We start from the raw sequence: 21258 nt of genomic DNA on the forward strand, positions 1-21258 counted from the left end.
TAGCACTGGGCTCTCCTTGGCAATCTTATTCCAGGGGCAGGTCCTGTAGGCATCATTGCAGAAAAGGACCCATCATTGGCATGATAGGAGGGCATCCAGTGGAAGCGGGCCCCCCACTGGTTGCTGGCATCATGCCAGGGTGAGGACCTGGGAGGCTGGGAGTTGGACTCACTGCCCCGACAGGAGGAGGAGCAGAGCATGGAGAAAGAGGAATCTCCCCTTGCAGGAATGTAGGCTCTAAGCTGCTCTTCCACCCATTTCTGGCAGTCTTTTACATTCTGTGTTTGCTACCACTGCAGTGTCTTTCTCACAGATGGAAAGTTGGGAGTGACGTATGCATAACAGCACCCCAAGGAAACTGGGCATCTTGCTCCCATAGACCACTGTCTCCCTCCCCCATTCAGGAAAAAAAATAGCTGAAAGACAAAATGAAGCTTACCTACCAACTAAAATGCTAGTTGTGGGCCCTCCCTGGTGGCGCAGCACTAAGAAGCTAAAGCAGCCTGAATTCGATCCCTGCCTGCCCCAGAGGTGATCCACAAGGCGGCAGACCTCTCCCGGCCTGCCCGCTGCTCCCCTCAGCAGTGTACTTCGTCAGTCGGCCTGTTCTGCTCCCCACTCTGTCTCTGGTAAATCCTCTCACCCCCTGCACCTCTGGCCCCCAGTTCTGTATGCATAAATAAATAAATCTTTTTTTTTTAAATGCTAGTTGTGAGGGATACAACAGGCACTTAATATTTGCTGAATAAATTAAGATATGAGGGAACACCTAGTACCTTTTGTTGAGTTGCCTAGTGCTTCAGGGTCCCTGTTTCTTTTAGGTGAAACCAAGTTTCAAGAGTAGACTTAAGTACTGGCCATGCCATTTAATAACTGTGTGCACTTGGGAAAGACCCTTTTATTTCTGAGCCTGACTCATACCACGACTTGGCTAAGCTACTTTTGGGTATTTACTCAAAGAATATTAACTCAGAGAGATATACGCACCCCCATTTCACTGTAGCATTATTTTCAACAACCAAGAGCTGGAAAATACCAAAATGTCCATCAAGATAAATGGAATCCACACAATGAAATTCAGCTAGGAAAAAGCAGGAAGCCCTGCTATTTACAACAACAGAGATGGACCTGGGGGGATTATGCTCAATGAAATTATCATACAAGTGGAATGGAGAATGAATTTTACATAATACATATCAGTGTTTAGAAGATATAATACATCATATCCTATATATTAGAAGCCACATCATTTTATCATAGTTCCTTACAAGTTTAAAAACTTTCACTTTACAAATTTAAAACATTTTCGCTCCTACTTTCACTTTTTATTGTTACATCTGGATGCCATAGATAAGGCACATTCCCATCCTCTTTCTAGAGATAATCACCATTTAACTAGTATATACCACATCACACCCAGGGGCTGGGCAGGGGCAGATCCAAGCTATTTCTGCTTTTATACTGTGTCTCTTCCCAGTGTTCCCTGCTGGCCTGAACAAGGGAAGATTGACACCTGCACCCCATCCACCCAGACTGCTCTGGGAGGCACAGCTCTCATTCCCCTCTTTGTACCCAATTGCCCTTTAGGGGCCCCCATGTTCTGCAACATTCTCAGACACCCAAAGCATGCAACGTTCAAACAGTATTTGAACCCAGAGGCAAGCCTGAGTGTGCAATTCAGCTCAAGAGGCTCTGTGGGTTCCAGTTATACAAGACAAAAGGCAGATGCTTACAACAGAAAATGCAAAATCTGGTTAATTTAAAAACAAAAAATCCAGATCAAGAAATGGGCAGAGGACCTAAATTCAGATCAAGAAATGGGCAGAGGACCTGAACAATTGTCCAAAGATATACAGCTAGCCAACAGGCAGGCACACAAAAAGATGTTCATCTTGTTTATTATTGGGGAAAAGTAATGAAAACCAGAATGAGATATCATCTCACATCCATGGCCTATTATCCCAAAGATGAGAATTAACAAGAAAGAGTGTGGAGAGAAGGGAACCCTTCTATGTAGTTGGTGCGAACATTAACTGGTACAATCACTACAGAAAACAGCATGGAGGGTCCTCAAAGAACTTAAGAATGGGCATACCACATGACTCAGCTAAGCTACTAGATATTTACCCAAAAAATATTAATTCAGAGAGATATATGCACCCCCATGTTCACTGAAGCATTATTTTCAACAGCCAGGAGCTGTAAATTACCAAAATGTCCATCAAGATAAATGGAATCCACACAGTGGAATACAATTCAGCTGTGGAAAAGCATGAAGCCCTGCCACTTGCAACAACACAGGTGGACCTAGAGGGGATTATGCTCAATGAAATAAATCAGACAGAGACAATCACCATATCATTTGATTTATATGAGAATAAAGAAATGAACAAAAACAAAACAATGGTTATCAGAGGGGGAGGGAGTCAGGGGGGTTGGGCAGATTAGGTAAAAGATTCAAGTGTAAGATAAAGATGGAAACTAGATCTTCGGTGAATAAGAAGCATTAAGTACAGAGGTTGAGTTATAATTCTGTACCTACATTTTCATTCCAATTTAAATCAATGTTATTAAATAAAAAACGGAAAGAAAAAACGCAAAATCTGGGAAGTGACTATTTAAAAAGTCTTACTTCCTATTGTAGTGGGTTTCTGCTCCTGTTCAAATGTGTTAAATTGTGAGCTGTTCTGAAACAAGATGCAAGGAAGAAGGATCTGTTGCTAAATATAAGTGCCTTATTTTTGGACAGCTTTGTTCCAAAATAAATGGAAATTCAGGCAGGGACTAGGAATGGCTGTGAAGTATGGAATGAATTCAGAAAGCTTGACTGTCTCTTTCATACTAACCTGCACATCCTGAGGCCACTACCGCAGAAGTAAGCCCTTAAGAGAGTTAGTGAGACCCCAACCAATACATCTACGACATTCCAGAGATAAAGAGCACCCATTTCATCTGTTTCACAGGTATGCATCCCTCCAGTGCTGCAGAACAGGCTGTGTCACTTGCTGTTCAAGCCTGGAAGGTGGCCATCTCCCCAGGGAGTTAGGTTTACAGGTTCTGTCCCTCTTTTCGATGTCCATAAGGTACCCAGCAAATTAGCAATTATACCTGCTAGAAGAGAGCTGAGATTTTCTAACCCACTTTAAATCTTCTCTATTATGCTCTCCCAAAGTAGGACTCAAAAAGTGCTGGGATTTGTAGGAAAACACAAGTCTAAGGGACAGGGTTTGGACTGGACTAAAGAAATGGACCAGAAAAGAGATGGTCAAGTAGCAGCTAAGCAGGGAGGGCCAGGTGCTGCATTAGAATTGAACAAACATGAACATAAGGAAATGAAAATCTAGGGCAGTTTGAAAGAAGTGCCTTTTAAGTTATTTGTTTATTACAAACATATGAAAAAATGTTCAACATCACTTGTAATAAGGGAGATGCAATATAAATCACAATGAGATACCACCTTACCCCAGTGAGAATGGCACATCTTAAAATAACTAGCAACAACAAATGTTGGCAAAGATGGAGAAAAAGGAACTCTCCTGCACTGCTGGTGGGAATGCAAACTAGTACAAACACTATGGAAAACTGTTTGGAGGTTCCTCAAACTGCTAAACATGGAGCTTCCCTACGACCCAGCAATCCCACTCCTAGGTATCTACACAAAAGACACAAAAACACTGATTCAAAAAGATACCGGCACCCCCATGTTTATTGCTGTTCTATTTACAATAGGGAAGATGTGGAATCAACATGCTGCTTTATTTACAACTGGAAAGACATGGAAACAGGCCAAATGCCCAAAAGTAGATGACTGGATTAAGAAGATGTGGTACATAAACACAATGAAGTATTACTCAGCAATCAAAAATAAATAAATAAATAAACACATGTCTTTTGCAGCAACATGGATGGAGCTGGAAAGAATCATGCTTAGTGAAGTAAGCCAGAAATATAAGGAAAAATACCAGATGGCTTCACTCATAGCAGGAGTATAAAGGACCAGGCGAGAAAATATTAAGAATGATGAACAACTATATGCCAGAGACATTTTATGGGGATGGTGTGGGGAATAGGAACAAAAAAGGGGAGCATGGGGGGAGGAAGTGCACTGGACTATGGTGATGGCACACGGGTGATTTGGTGATGGGAGGCCCACAAGGATTACAACTGAAATGGAAAAAGGCAAAAAATGATGTAAAAATAAACTATTATTTTTTAAAAAAACATAACAAATAAGTTCCAAAATAAGTAAAATAAATTATAAAAGTAAAATGGAAATGAATGGGAAGAAATTATTTTTTATTAATACGATTGTTGAAAGATACATTCTTTAAAAAAAAAAAAGTAGACTACAACGTATAATCTAGGAGGTGGGGCTAGGGGTGGGGGTTAGGACCTGGCCTGCTGGACAGCACACAGCTATACAGGCACATGGTCGGGTTGGTAATGGGGCCTTACAGGACAGGCAGGTTCTCTGCATTTTGAGAATTGGAAGTCTGCTTTCCCCTAGGACGTGCAAGAATCACCTGCATGCAGTTCATCAGATTCCAGGGCCAGCTACCATCTGTCTTCCATCCCTCGTTGTAGGGATGACTTGGGGTTTGTGGGAGCAGTACTTGTGGAGGATGGTGCAGGCATTCCCAGGCCTGCTTCCCTGCTCCAAACTCCCAGGTACCTGGGTGAGGCCTTTACTGCTAGTCTACTTCCTGCCTCTCCCTCAGGGCATTCTGCCTCACAGCTGAAGAGATCACTCTCCCCTCTTCCCTCCCCCAGAGGGCACAGTCCTCATGGTCCTTGTTTGCAAAGGCTGCAAAAAGTTCAGCACCCAAGAATCTAAAACTGCCTGGAAGAAAGGTTGAAAGATGAGATTTTCATTCTCCAGTAACTAAATACCACTGCTCCCACAGAGGATCCAAAGCCCGACTACTCATCAAGCACCTCAAGCTTGTGCAAGTCTAGAGCTCCGGGAAGACAGCTCACTCTTCACCAGTTGTGCAATGTTCAGAGAAGGAAAAAAAACACAACCAAGGTGTGGGGGCAAGAAAGAAGTTTCTGGATACCACTAGTACCTAACCCTGGTAACACTAGAACCGACCCCCTCCCCTGAAAAAAAAATAATAATAATTTCCAGATGAGCAAACAAGGGAGGAGGGAATGGAGAAGTGAGAGAGGAGTGTCCCACTCGGACACTAGGAAGAGACTGAGCTCAAGCACTAGCAGCTCCCTCTGCAGACTGAACTTGCTTTTTACATAAAGACCCTTTCAGCAGACACCTGCCTAGGAAGTGGGGGAGTGGGCGAGAACCCACTGGATGGAGCAGGGAGATGTAATACATGACCTACTGTCCAACACGTAAATGTAATTTACTTGGCATGTTCTGCTATTTTTCATGGGGGCAGAAAAAACTCACCATTGTGCATGATTGTTGGAAAGGCAACAGGGAAATACCTTCCTCCTTTTACTCTGCAAATATGAGAACCACTGCACAGCACCTGAATTTTCCCACATCCCCATATTTCTGTTAGGACCCCGGAGGGAGACAGCTCTACCCGCACTAGCCCCGCAAAGCTGATGACAGCCCCGTCTCAAGCCTAATCTCTGAGATCCACACTGTTCTGCGAAGTCTGCGGGAGGCAGCCCCTCTGTGGTGTGCACAGAAGCAGGATGGGGACCAGTCGGTCAGAAAAGGGGAAGGGGCAAGGTTATGAGAGGAAGCCAGGGCTGGAGGGGGTTGGGAGGGTTGGCGGGCAGACGTGGGTGGGGCCAAGGCTTTAAGAGATAGAACAACCTTAGATGTTTGAGAGCTGCTGAACTCCAAGCAACAGCTTTCCTAGCTCGACTCTGAGTCTCATCATCCTGTAAGAGGCTGTCTCAGAATGTCTAGGTGAAGGGGGGTGGCCCCAGGTACCCTAGAGCTTGGCTCTGAGGTCACTGCTCAGACCCACAGCAGAACAGAGAGAAAAAAATAAGGGTCCTGGGGACATGAAAACAAAGGAAAAGAGCTTGAGGATCTGTGTGCTTGTGGCTGAGTCCAGGAGATAAGAGTGGAAACTGGAGGGGAAGCCGCCTTCCACAAGTCACCTTTCACACACTCTTGCCGCCCCTGGGGATGGAGGCGATGCCACGGAGAGGCCCAGGTGCACTGGGCCAGTGCCAAAGATGAGCCCGAGATAACTGGAAGAATCTCCTGTTTGCACTCCCAAACATCCAGACTACGTGACCTGGAAGGGACGTGAAAAGCTGTTTAATCTAGTCCCCTTAACATCTCCCTAAGGCGGGTGGCGGCTGTGGCACACGTGGCCATCACATACTTTTCCTAGGTCAACCCCTGACCTGACCTGTGAATCTAGCCAGTCTCAATGTCAGGTATGCCTCCTTTGCATAGATGACCGTGTTGCAGGGGCCCATGACTGGCAGTGGCTACTCAACAAAACGTTGTAAAAGTTGGATGAAAAATGTCGAAGTTAGGAACCAAGCCAAGGACACCATGGGGAAAACTACCCCAAACCACCTTACCCATTCCAAGACATGCTCTCCAGTCTGAGACTCTTTTCTGCTGTTTCCATTCTCTTTCTCCAATTGCCCTACAAAATGGGTGGCTAACTGCCAGCACAAGAAGCTTAGAGCTTGAGACAGGAAGAACTCTTTTACACAGAAACTAATCCCACGTTTCTGTATTGATGCTGGATCTTACCATTCTGTACCAGACAGTGATGAGTGCAGACCCCAAGCCCTGGCGTCCTGGCCTCACCTTCCCTCGCCCATTACCCAGCCCGTCGTCCCCAGCAGTCAAGAGCCTCAGACCAGGATCACTTCAGGGCAATTACATTAACTGCAGGGCCTGAGACAGAATCTGGCGGTTCTTTTCTTGGGCTTCCTCCCCATCCCAAGATCCAGAACCCACAATGCTGCCATGGGCGACACTAAGGCAGGGTACTGCCTCCAGCTGGGGTTCTGTGAGGCCCAGCACCACCTGATCATCTCTCTCTGGTACCAGGACTCCGGTTTTCCTTACCCTCTATACCCTCTTCCCACTCCCGTGAACTGGACCAAGGAAAAATAACTTAATATTGACTCTCCAGCTGCATGAATTTGTCTCATCCTTTTGCTGAGGGCATCTTTAAGGAATCCTGCTGCTCCCAACCACGCTTACTCTGCACCATTTCCCTTCTCTCACATCGGGCTGCTCTTGCTCCTGCCAACTAGTGCCATCGTGGGGCTCCTGGGAGCTACCCTACTTCTTGAAGGTAGTTAGAGGCTTCTACCCATTGATGACATCAACCAAAGCACAGACCCTAAAGAACAGACAGAAGCAAAAGCTGACACAGGCCTGCACTCCATCCATTTCTGCTCCAAGCTCCCAGTCCACCCAAAGCCCATGTTTAACCTTCACCAATTATTTGTAAGATTCCAGGATGGTGTACAGAGCAATGGAGGTCATCCTAAGCATCTAAGGAGGAAAACGGGCAGGCCACAAATTACATCTTAAAATGCCAGTAACCACGAATAACCCTTAAATTCATTCAAAGTTAAAGGTAAATCTACAAAAGCCCATTTTTTTTTTCAGTTCAGAGTAGCAGTTACAATGCTCAAAAACAGGCCCTCCCTGGTGGTGCAGCAGGTGAAAGCGCAGCACTGCAAGCTTCGAGTTCAATCCCCGGCCCTGGAGGTGGCCCATGTGGTGCAGCAGACCTCTCTTGACCAGCCCACTGCTCCCCTCAGCAGTGTGCTTTGTCAGCCAGCCTGTTCTGCTCCCCACTATGTCTCTGGTGAAGCCTCTCACCGCCCCTGCACCTCTGGCCTGCACCCCAGTTCTGTATGCAAATACGTGAAATCTTTTGTTAAAAAAATGCTCAAAAACGTCCAGAACTCTCAAACATTATTCCATGACTCAGCTGTGAACATTGTTTACATGATCACATTATTATTGTAAACACTGAATTTCAATCCAATGAAACGTGATATAATTACATTAGAAAGAGAGACATGTGGAGAAGTGTCTGTTTAAACCTAATTGTCAAGAATAAGTCAAGCATGGGCATGTACTGAGGTGTGAAGATGTACCTCCAAAGTTAGCTATGTAAATGACTGATAAATGAATAAAATTTAAGGAAGATAAAAAACTTAGTCCTTAGCAACAAGAAGTCGATAAAGGATGCCTAACATTGAGGAAGGGACACATTCAATAGCAGTATAAATATGATCTCTTAAAATACAGAGATAAGTAAAAGGAAAACTAACCAAGAGTTAAAATAGGTTGTCAGGGCCTCCCTGGTGGCACAGAGGTTAAAGTGTCAGTGCTATCAAGCTATAACCAGCCTAACACCAGCCACTAGGTGCCCCATGGCACTGACCCACATGGCACAGCACATGCTCCCCTCAACAGTGTATTTCAGAAGATCCTCCAGTTCCGCTCCCCACTCTGTCTCTGGTGAGTCCTCTCTCCTTCATTCTACCTCTGGCCTACACCCCAGGTCTTGTATGCATAAATAAAGTAAAAAAACTTTAAAATGCTAAGAATCAAAAAAAAAAAAGTTATCAATGAGACATGGACCGGCTGAAGGCACTGGAACTAGCAGCCACTGGGTTCTAAGCTCTTGCTGCAGGGCAAGCTGGCCCTTGCGGTCCCATCATTCATCCTCGTCAGAGCTCTGCCCTTGATTGGCTGTTCGCCATGTACCATCAACATGTCAGCTGCCTTCTCTGCATTTTTTCATGCACTGCTTATGACCTTTGGGGGTGGGCACCGTTTTGGTGCCTGTTTTATAAGTGAGCAAAGTGAGGCACAGCGAGACCATGAAGTGGCAGGGCTGGGCAGCTTATTACATATATTCTTTTAACTTTTACAAGAGTAGTGATAATGTACAGGTTTCATTTCTGATTGTGTACACACACAAGCAGCTGCAGTGTTTACATGTAAAAACAGCCGGTTAAATATGTGGGAGTGAGCTCTTTCCCCTCTACATGATGCACGGCTCAGGTAGGGAAAAAGTGGGAATGGCACTTGGGCCCACCGGTGGTGTTGAACCTGGATGGGTGCTCCCCTGGGTACAAACTGAACCCACACAGCTGCTCCATTAGTGAGAAGCCTGGGGCCCTAATGAAGCAAAGTCTAAACTCTCCCTGGAGTTTCATTCATGCCTGCTCACTTGTAGGACTATTCAATACTATTTTTAATTTCTACATCAAGACAGCCTCCAGGATTCCTGAAGCCTAAGACAAAGTATAAACTATGTTAACACCCATATAAAAAAGGGCTCTTTGCAGCCACTCAAGCTCACCTCGGGGAGGAATACTCTGCCAAGCAAAACTGCCCATTTAACAAAACTCTGTACAGATTCTAGGGACTGCTGCTTGGTCAGAAGGCTGGCTATGGACCTAGGTTGACCTCAGTACGCCTACCTGACAAGGAAATTTCTCTGCTCCCAGTAGAAAAGAAGACAAGACTTCACCACTGCCAAATATTCTGCTACTAAAAAATGGTTAAGGCCCTCCCTGGTGGCGCAGCGGCTTAAAGCTTAGCACTAAGAAGCTAAAGCCACTTCAGCATGAGTTCTATCCCCGCCCCGGAGGTGACCCACATGGCACAGCAGACCTCTCCGGACCCACCTGCTGCTCCCCTCAGCAGTGTACTTCATCAGTCGGCCTCTTCTGCTCCCCACTCTGTCTCTGGTGAAGCCTCTCACTGCCCCTGCACCTCTGGCCTGTACCCCCGTTCTGTATGCATAAATAAATAATTTTTTTAAAGTATCTTATAAAAAAGAAGAAAACAGTTAAGTTCTTTTTCTCAGCCCACTTATAGAGAAAAGATGATAATCAGAAACCAAAAGGCTCAAAATCCAAGCAAGGTACATCCTTTATATATTTGCAATAACTGTCTTTACAGGAAGGACTTCTGGAAAGATTAAGAACTAGAGGGCAGCTGTCTCCTCCAGGAGCGCCCCAGGACATTGCTGGTTAATGTTAAAATGTGCCCCACCTGGCCAGGGAGTTGACTCACATGGGGCCGCAGACCTCTCGTGTCTCTCCTGCTGCTCCCCTCAGCAGTGGTTCAGTAGATCTGCCTGTTCTGCTCCCCACTCTGTCTCTAGTGAACCCTCTCCCCTACACACCTCTGACCTCTACCTCATTTCTTGTATGTATATATAAATAAAAATTAATAAAAAAAATAAAATGTGCCCCAAATCTCATGGAGACTAACATTTAGCTAACCTAAAACAACCCAGATCCTAGTGATTGTTGCACAGCTAAGATAATGTCACATCTCCAGGGACACAGTCTCCAAGGGTTCACAGGAGAAATAAATTATCCCATGAGGGGGTAATACTTAGCAAAAAGGATAATTACTTTGCCTAAGTGTATGCTTGTAACTGAAAAGAATAAGCTTTATGAGGGAAATCACCCCCTTGTAAGAAGGGTTTGGTGTAGTTCATGTTAATTCCCCCTGGCGAGCAGCACACAGCAGCAGGACTCCCACATGGCCGCCTTCCCTGGGTGAGAAGGCGGGAGCGCAGAGGGGCTCTGGATCCTTTAGTTTCAGTTCTGGCCCCACCACGGTAGTAACTTCTCCGTGCTGGAAACGGGGGTTACTCTTATAACTTAGCACTCAAGGCTCTTATGGGATAAAGGGAGTGAATACACATAAAACACTTAGAACAGCAGTCAGTGCTCAGGAAATACTAGCCATCCGTGGAAGTATTTCTGAAAGGAACTAGTAATAAAGACACACGATTTCTGAAAACGACGAAGCCTGATGGAAGGAATATAGGGCAAGGCCCCAGTATATGGCAATCACACAGAGGCGCCCTGACGGCACTGCGTGGTTTTACAAGCGCCTGTGTGACCGTTAATGAAGAGAAAAGGTGTCTGATGGAATACAAGTTGGGCTTTCTAGTAAACTGAAAACCTGTGCCCCCTCAAAAACCATGACCAAACAACTTCTTACAACTGAGATAGCCGGACCCTCCCTGGTGGCGCAAGGGGTTAGAACGCAGCACTTTGTAGCTCTCCACAGCCCCTGCAGCACAAGTTTCTCCCCGACCAGGGAGGTGACCCACAGGGTGCAGCAGACCTCTCCTGACCTGCCAGCTGCTCCCCTAAGCAGTGTATTTCAGTCTATCTGCCTGTTCTGCTCCCCACTCTGTCTCTGGTGAATCCTCTCACCCCTATTTCTGGCCTGTACCCCAGGTTCTTGTATGCATAAATAAATAAATCTTTAGGGAAAAAAACCTGAGATAGCTGCCTAAGTGCCCTATAGAAAAAGTGAAATTATTTTTGCTATAAATGCAGGGCCTGTTTAAAGCACTTTTCTCCACATATGATAACTCTTAACATTAATAATTTTTACATGCACAAGACTCAAGATTTCTGAACTTGTCCCACTCTCCTAAACATCACGGCCCAGAGCATTTGCCATCCCGGGCCATCTTGCCCACTCACATCGCAGGTGGGGCAGAGGGAGCCAGTCCCACAAAACCAGGGTGCAGCCTGTTCACATGCTTCTTACAAACACAGCCCAACATTCAGCTCCTTCGAGAACAACATTCAGCTCCTTCGAGAACAACTTCTGAGATCAATAGTGTCATCAGCCACCGACTCATATGCCACTGATGTCAGATCTCAAAATTTTGACGGGGAAGGGGAAAAGGTGACTCAGAGGAACTCCTCCACCCTCAACCCCACACTGTAACTCCATCCTGTATCCTTAGCGCCTGTGATATTCTAGACCTGGAAGACTCGGCCTAAGGGGATGGACAAGCAAACCGCAGCATGGAGGCTGAGCAAGACAGCGCGGAAATCTCAATTCCCACTGCAGGGGCAGAGAACACTTCCCACCTGGTGGAAATGCTAGGGCCATGTTGCGATCTGACGAGGGAAGGGGCCGTGTCAGGCTGCGCTAGCACCACCTGCAGGCGTGGGGGGCTCCCGGGAGCCAGGAGGACCTAGCAATGGAGGGTGACCGGCCTGGCCCCGTCACGTAAGGCTGGAGATACTATGGATAGTGAGGCATGGGGGCGCACAACATGCTGGTAGCAAGACTAAGAGCCACTGAAGAATTTCAGTGGGGTGAGAGGCATGATCCGAGCCGTGTTTTTAAAAAGATCACACCAGCAGCGTGGAGAAATGCCTGGGAAGTCACACTCCAAAGAGTTATCCAGACAAGAAAAGCTAGATTTGGGAGTAACAGCAAGGGAAATTAGAATTGATGGCACAGGGAGCCTGAAGGGATGTGGGCGGAGGTAGGCGTGCTGGGGAGTGGCAAAGACCAGGTTTCTGTCCTGTGCATGGACCTGGAGACAAACACAGGCAGGACAGAGAGGGGGAGAAGCGAGTGGACAGCAGGATAGCAGGGGTTGAGTTCTGCATAGGGGAAGTCCCAGAGCTTCAAGTGGAAATGCCCAGAGACAGGAAAGGACTGGTGGCCTGCACCAGGATGGAAGCAGAGGGGGAAAGAGTGGAATTGTAGACCTGATGTGAAACTAGGGCCAACAGGATTTCTCAATGAATTAGGCTTAAGTGAAAGAGCTGTCAAGCAGCTTAGCAACTAGAAAGAGGAAGCCCCTGTCAGCTGAGAAGGGGAGGGTTGCAGGTTGAGCGCCTTTGAATGGAAGAGCAGGAGTTCCACACCGGACATAATGAAAACGTCTTTCAGAAGCTCACCACAGTATTTGAAATGCCACTTGCATTGTGCTGGTTCCGATTCAAATCCCTTGATGTGTGTGACAAGTGATATGAAAACAGTTCTAGTAAGACTAAGATACACATTTATGAATTTTTTAAAAGATGTATTTATTTTATGCATACAAGAACTGGGGTACAGGCCAAAGGTGTGAGGACCGAGAGGATTCACCAGATGCAGAGTAGGGAGCAGACAGGCAGATTGGCTGAAATACATTGCTGAGAGGAGCAGCGTGTGGTCATGGTCAGGAGAGGTCTGCCACGCCATGTGGGTCAACTCCCTGGCTGGGGATCGAACTTGTGCTGCAGTAGCTGCAGATAACTTTCCAGCACTGCGCTTTAGCCCGTTGTGCCACTGGGGTGGGCCCGTTATGAAGTTTTAAGGGTTGAGGGACCCATTTGTACAGACGTGCTTAGTATGTAACAGACAAAGCTAATCTAGAACCCTAGTTTCCTATCAGAGGCCAGAGGGATAATTTGAAATAACTAATGCTGTACTAAAACATGAAGTACTTATTAATTAATGACTAGATAACAAATCCTTTCACAAGTCTAGAGGTTTCTAATGTTCTTTTTTCAACAAGATAGGAGGCAAGTGGTAAGGTAGCAGATTCATAACAATTTATCATATCATTTGAAAGATAAAAACAGTGACCCTAATATAATGAAAGTCCCTCCTCCCCTATCTACTTAAGTCAATAGTTTACATCTATGTAAGCCAAAAATCTTATTGTAGCATTAAGTAGCAATGATCCACTAACACATGAAATGGGGGAAGAGCTCCCTCTATCTCATCAAGCTGCTTCCCAACAAAATTCTACCTTTCATGCTTAATTACTTATCACAAGTGTACATCTGCTTGTTTTTGATTAATTGATGCTAATGACAGTAGTTATGCAATCCAAAAGAACTTAACACTAAAGAGACTTGTAGGAACAGGAAATCAAATCATTCCAATGACTGTATTTCTGCAGCAGAAACAGGATAAATGATCAATAAAAGATTTTGTCATGCACAAAAATATGAGATTAACATTTTGAAGAGGGAAGTGGAATTCAAGTATGACTTCAAGAAGAAAAAAAGGAAAAATGAACATTTCTGACTGAAGAACTTAATCATGTATCTATAAATGGCTGATGACAGGTCAAATTATTACAATATGTAGAGCCTACCAGATTCATTTAAAAGTGAAACAATTCTTGGCCCTCCCTGGTGGCGTAGGGGGTTAAAGCACAACACTAAGAAGCTAAAGCCACTTCAGCATGAGTTTGATCCCCGCCTGACCCGGAGGTGACCTGCCTGGCCCGCCAGGCCTCTCCTGACCCTGCTCCCCTCAGCAGTGTACTTCGTCGATCAGCCTGTTCTACTCCCCACTTTGCCTCTAGTGAATCCTCTCTCTCCACCACACTTCTGGTCTGTATCCAAGTTCTGTAAATAAATAAATCTTAAAAAAAAAAAAGTGAAACAATTCTTTTAAAATATCAACATTTACAATATATCAGTAACTATACATCTTTTGCAACTCTATCTTATATATAATGAAAAACTCTGATGTCAAAATATGCAAAGGGATGATTCCCTAAGCATTTAAAGATACAAAAATGTTTGAGGATCACGTTCAAAATCACCGATCAGCACTGTGCCTCCGACCCACCCCCAACTCTCTTCCAAGCTCTTTCTAGCCTGAGAGAGACTGCCATCCTATGGAGGCCAGAGTACAATTCCCCAACAAGGAGACAACCCTTGACACCTGCAAAACTCTGAATTTCCTAAAGGACTGGCAAGAGCAGAGGCTTTGTACTGGGATATGTCAATGGACCCATTCATATATGAAAAAATATAGGGGCCTCCCTGGTGATGAAAAAATATAGGGGCCTCCCTGGTGATGCAAGCACTGTGAAGCAATCCGCAGCCACTGCAGCATCAGTTCCATTCCCAGCCAGGGAGCTGTCCCACATGGCGCATCAGTTAGACTCTCCCGTCTTGCTCACTATTCCCCTCGGTATTATAGTTCAGTTATTCCACCTGTTCTGCTCCCCACTTTGTCTCTGGTGAATCCTTTCACACACATCCCCCTCCACCTCTCATACCTCTGGCCTAAACCCCAGCCCTTTTATGCATAAATAGATAAATCTTTAAAAAAAAATATATATATGGCCAAAATACTGGATCAAGAGAGCATACTTACATACCAAATAAAGCACTAAAGCACAACTCTACTGTAACTACACACACTAAGTTCTTATGCTTCCAGCATGTACATACCAGTCAAAATTCTTATAAAAACCCTACAGTAATGTCCAAGGCACAGAGGCAGATAGCAGAACCCTTCGTCATTATTATTATGAAAATTAATAGCCTACCAAAGAGTGTGGGACCACTCAGGACATGACACCGGTTTCCTGAGGTGCTCAAGACGCCACAGGAAATATGGGAGCATCAGAGTTACTGACATGTTCTGCAGTTTCATTGGGATTAACCCAATGAAAGGTGAAAATAACTGTTTTTTAAATATAAGCACCCTCCCCAGGGGTGCAACGTGTTAAAGCACAGCACTGTGAAGTTGTCCTCAGCCACCGCTGCACAAATTTGATCCCCGGCCAGGGAGCTGACCCACAAGACGCAGCAGACCTCTCCTATCTCACCTGCTGCTCCCCTCAGCAGTGTGTTTCAGTGGCTCTGCCTGTTCTGCTCCCCACTCTGACTCTGGTGAATCCTCTCACCTCTGCACCTCTGGCCTGTATCCTAGTTCTTATACGCATAAATAAATTAATAAATCTTTAAAATACTTATATAGGCACGGAAAGATCATTTTTAATATTCAGGTGGCAATGTATATAACTTCTTTTTTAGAACGTTTACTCTCTTCATCACCATTCAATATTCTCAAAGCATACCCAATTCCTTTTATAACCAATGTCCCCACAGCTAATTAAAATTACTGTTTCTGAGAAACCTGAAAGTTCAACGTGTGAGTCTTTATACTCTCCAGGTTGTGTTAATAATCTACTGGTGACACTTATATAAATTCTTTGATTTCTCTGAGTGATGTCTCATGTCACACTAACTCTTTCATGACAGAAAACTGACTAGTCTTTTTTTGAAAACTATTACACATTTTATTATTTGGTCTTTCTGAACATCTTCTTTTCCTTTTTATTTTCATATAAACACTGTGGTTAAATTTCCCTTTCAAAAATAATGTTTTGACTTTCTGTTTGTGTTGAATTGAAAGAAAATACATGTATTAAAAATCAACACAAAGATATTTGAAACTGCGTCTATTGTTAAGTAACTTTTTTGGAAAACTGCATACCTAGCAACTTGTAAACACTTATAAACAGAAAATTTTAACCTATTTTTAAATACTCCAAAGAAGGATTTTCAGTGGGTTTGAATCTACTAGTTAAACTTTAAAAGTGGAGCACCTTGGTTTGCAAAAAACAACAGATGGACAATAGAGAACATGAAAATTTTCTAGCTGGTTTTTAACAAAAGCTTCTGCATAATTGGGGGATGGGAGTATGATTTGTCAAAACACTGCAAATGATGAGTTTCTTGTAGAGAGAGCTTTTTGTGGGTTAACTCTTAAATCTAGTGATCAGTAAATCAAGGTTCAAAGACTAAACTTAGGCCAAACCTTCAGCTTTGTTTTACCATGCATTACATTAGAAAAGATATTCAAAGATAAAACATTCTTCATTGTCACACACACACACACACAAACCTTTGTAAGAATCAAGTCTAAAAAAAAAAAAGAGAGAATTGAGTTTTTTATATGCCACTAAAGAAGCCACAATTAAGTGTTTAGGTATCATTATAATATCTATTTTTGTGTTTTAACTACATATGGATTATACTTAATTTATATATACATACACTTGACACACGAAAGAGATGATCAAATGCTTTAATGACAAAGCAACTTAAAGATAAAAATGATCAATGAGAACTTTTTTCATTGATTTAAAACACTGAGACATACTTGGAAACCTTGGGCAGTTCCAACAGCACCTTCTCAGGGGCCACTAGCGAAAGGTCAAGTCTTCAGCAGGCAAACACTCCGCCTTATCAAAGCATGACTTGAAATGCTGGCATTAGGCAAAAAGACCTGAGCAACGACTACAGAGAGCTGGACTTAGAGACCACAGAGTGAGCATCAGGAACCAAACTTTTAAATGCACTCAAGGAAGAAAGGAGGCTGCTGACCACAGCACAGCCAGAGGTAAGGCAGCAGCCAGCAGGCCAGGGGCTGCAGGGCTCCTGTCCCTTCTGCTAGCCACTGTGCTGGGAGCCGACTCAATGGACGAGGCAATTCTGGGCAGAGAATAACGGGCAGATTCTAGCAGCAGTGAGTCTAGATCAGAGAGCCAGCAGTATGAGGGACAAGAGGTGGGCAGGGCAAATCCCACCTGACTTTGATGGCCACACAGCTTGGGTTCTCAGGCAGAAAGAATACGGTGCCAGTTCTGAGGGGTGAAAAAAACAGAACAACCTGAGCAGAAGGATCAAGCCAGTCCCAGGTTAGGAGAGCGTCTGAACTAAGGAGGGCGTGCCATGAGGGAGCTGGTCAGATGGAGATAGTTGCGAGGTTCCAAGAACAAGGCAATAGGAGCCAAGAAGACCCAGGTCCAGAGCACATTCCAGAAGGCTCCAAAAGCAGGGGCTGACTCACGGCCAAGCTGAACTGAGGTGACAGCACACACCTCAGAAGGGACTGCAATTTCCTCGTGGTCTGAATTACTCATGCCCAGTCAGACCGACCTGCCCAAAAGTACTGTGAGGACTGGCTGCTGCTTATGGAGAAAGTACTAAACCAGTATAGATTCAGAAAAAAGAAAAATCTGGATTCCAATGCACAGTCTGTCACTGGCTGGCTAGCTAGCTAGCTCACGCCACCCGGCCTCATCTTCTGTTACCCACCACCTAGAAGGATTCCCACCTAACTTCAAAGGGAAGCAATACACAAAAGCTTTTATGATGAAACTATGTAAGAAGGTTATAAAATATTGACAGAGCCTTTATCTCCTAAATCCATATATCCTGAATTCTCCTCTACTTCAAGCACCTACAACATTGTTCTGTACAACAATAGGTTTTGAGAACATATCTATCAGATGCATGCTTAATAAATGCTAGGTTCTGAATAAACAATACTAGTGTATTGGGTTGGGGGGAGCTTCTTATTTGGGGCACTCATGGCAACATGAGTGACAGTTAAATCTAATTTTAATTGTGGCTTCAAATCCTAGTTCAAATAGTCTTCTGAATTACAAAAACTTAAAGGATAGTTATAAATTAGGATCTGCCTAATTCAATGCAACAAACTCCAAATACAGACGCTACATCAAACACTGCTGATATATTCAAACACAAATAAGTGAGATGCTCTTTAGAACTTAGAGAAGCAGCCAAGCACTATCCACAAGGCAGGCAAAATATGTGAAACTTGAAAGCATTAGAGACCAAAAAATAAATCTGATTAAGATAACAGATACCAAAGTCCCCTACAGGAAATATTAGCAGAAGAGAACTTTACAGGGGCTAGAGGCTACTCCAAGAGGCAAACTAGTAACAACCGTGTGCAAGCAAGTTCCCTAAGGAGTGTTGGGCTGCAATGGGGTGTAAGGGGGCTCTAAGAGTGAAAAAACAGTCTGGGGCCACATGGGGGTAGGAGGGGATAAGTGCTCTCTGCTCAAACATCAGATCTGCAGTGAGTAATGGGGAGTGACCCAAGATTTCTAAAAAGGAAAGTGACAAAAGAGAGCTTAAGAGAGCAGGCCCCATGGCAGTATGAAGGAGCAGCTTGAGACACCAAGGAAGAAGTTACAGGGTCGACAACAGAGACATGAGTATAGATGCAGGCCAAGAAGTCTGAAGCTGCTCCTTCCCCCACTTCCTTTCTAGACCTGTCCCTTCCAAGGAAACACATGAATCTGGTTTGTGACGTAGATCTGAATTACTTTCTCAACCTACCACAACTTTCAGACAAAATTTATAACAGTGGTTTGCCAGGTCAGCCTAGCAAAGCTTACTGTCATGTTCTAACTCAACTTCCTTTGTAAAACCAGCTTTCAAAAATGCAATATATGGACTGCAAACATTTTTTGCCTTTATAATCTAAATAATCTGAGATAAAATACTTGTACTGGGCCAGCTGCATCACTGAGATGAGGTCCAGTCCTCAACAGAAGCAAAACAGGGAGTTGCTTTTCTCAAACAGGGCTGGGGGAGAAAGAACAATCCAGTCACACAGCTGGGTCACCCAGCACAAAGCCATCTGCATTTCCATTTCCTCTGAAACCATTCTATAGCCATTTCCAAGCCGTCCCTTTCCAGTTGAAGGTGCAAGCCCGTCCTCTCTGGGAAAGGCCTAGTCAATTACTGAGAATCTGCAGGGTGGAAGCAATACCAGTCTAGTCTTGGCTCCCTCTCTGAATGTATGCTCTGAATACATTATTCTCGTCCTCAGAGATAAGGCTACACCCTCCACTCCAGAGGCTCTGCAGCCTCTAATTTAAAATTGTTTTTGATGTTCGTTAGTCCTATGCCTTCTCCCAAATTCCTCTAACACCCAGAGGGCAGAGTGTTAAATCTGCTTCCAGACCCTCCTGCACTACGTTCAAACCTGAGACTTCCAAAGAAACTCCTGTTGGTTGCTGCTGGTCAACCTTAAAGAAATCTGCAAATTCCTTAGAGGAAAGCACTAAGATCTGCTGAATAATATAATCAAGGTAGAACTGCAGCAAACTGGTGACAGTATGTAATTCTAAGCCCAATGAGCCCTTAGACTTTTTAAAAACAAACAAACAAAATGTATAAAATAATTTTCAATAATGACAAAGGATCATCGCTACCCCAAATGTACATGTATTGAAAACAAATAAATAAAAAAAGACTCTTAGAAGCTCTTTCTACAATCGTTCTCCTGCAGTCACGGCTCACAACTGGGTCCCACTTGACAAGTTATCTAACGCTTACAACTTTACTGATTATCAGCTGAGAGCAGGTGATGATTGAGGGACATGGAAACAGGAGAGACTCAGTTCCCACTAAATAATTTAGTGATTAAATTATTCTTATTTTTTATAATTACCAAGATCATTTTGTTTCGAAGCCTACACTCAACAGCCACTTTAACTCACCCTCACCCCAAGAGAACTGGACCTCGGGTTGCTGTTTGGGCCCTAACTGTGGACCAAGCATAGTTGTTAAAAACGCTGGGAATAAAACCACGAACCAAAAACGCCTCACGCAATAGAAATATGGTATGGAAAGAAGAAAGACGAATAATTTTAACCGGCCAAGTAAAGCTTACTGAAAGAGCTGAGATTCTGGTTTTGTTTTCCATTACTAGTAATCGTGCTAGTAAAGAACAGATTTTTTTTTTCATCAAAAAAAAAATGCATTCAGTAGTAGCAAATGCAACACAAACTTCCGGGACCTGAATATTAAGTAGATACGGATTCCTAGCCCAGTGAGCGTGGGACCACGAAAACTTAATCAATCAATAAGTTCCCCAGCGCCACTGCAGGCTCTGGGCTCCCGCGTCAAGGCAGTCCAGATCCGGAGAGAAAATGTAAAACCAAAATGGAGGAGGGGCCACCGAGGAGTCGCTGGAGCGCAAACCTCGTGGTAGCTTCTCATGGCGCCAACCAGCCTCCCAGCTCCTTCTTCCCGGCCCCGGGAGGCGGCATCTCGCCGCACCCAGCCGGACTCGCCGAACACATCTCCCGCAGGCCCCCCTTTAGGGGCCTGGGGCGCCATAAGAAGTGAAAGAGTCTGAGCGGCAGAGGAAACAATTACTCACATCTACAAGACAGTTAGGGGAGCAAAGACAGAAACATCTGGGAGGGCTCCACCCTTCTTCACCTGCAGAAAAGCCAAGGGTAAAGCTAGGAGATCAGTCTCCTCGTCTCTCTAAGTCTTGCCAATAAAACAAAGAAAGCAGTCCTGGGGGACTCGGGCGCCCAAGATAACCCCCCTCCAGGGATCCAAATCATGTTCGCCCAGACATCAAGGCGCATGGACCTAACTTTCTCATTGAGGCGACGTTTCCTCTATAATCATTAAAAAAAAAAAAAAAAAAGGACAGAAGCGGCGGCTCTTATTTCATTGATGTCACGATATCTATTGGGCTCCAAGGGTTTCACCCGGAAACCCCTCCAATCCCCAGCCTCCGCGTCCAGCCCGAACGGGGCTCCCCTTCCCCGGACGCCGCCTCGAGCATTCTCGCGGGCTGCTTCCCGGCTCGCTCCGCCCTTGGCACACGGGCCGCACCGCAGGGCCGGCACATCCAGGCAGGGCCGAGGGAGGGGGTGCACCGGGGGCTAGTTGGGAACCCCGCCAGAAGCCTCCTCCACCCGCTACCCCACAGACTTGTAAAACAATAAGCATCCGCTTTCTCTGCCCCTCCCCCATAGGACCCCGGCCACGAGTTAAGGCCGCCTGGGAAAGAGGCGAGACGGAGCACGCCGGCCCCGCGATCGCGGCCGGCGAACCCCAGGATCCTCAGTAGCCCGCGTCCTCGCCGCCGCGCCGGAGACCGCGCGGATGAGACCGCGCGGATGAGACCGCGCAGGA

The 21258-nt window shown here is 45.1% G+C and overlaps 1 protein-coding gene across 1 annotated transcript in view; it reads right to left on the bottom strand.

Moving 5' to 3' along the window:
• Nucleotides 1–21258, bottom strand: part of UCK2 (uridine-cytidine kinase 2) — a 61765-nt gene that overhangs the window by 40085 nt on the left and 422 nt on the right. The window lies entirely within an intron of this gene.

This window comes from Condylura cristata, unplaced genomic scaffold, assembly GCF_000260355.1.
Source record: "Condylura cristata isolate star-nosed mole 26May11 unplaced genomic scaffold, ConCri1.0 scaffold00024, whole genome shotgun sequence".
Taxonomy (NCBI): domain Eukaryota; kingdom Metazoa; phylum Chordata; class Mammalia; order Eulipotyphla; family Talpidae; genus Condylura; species Condylura cristata.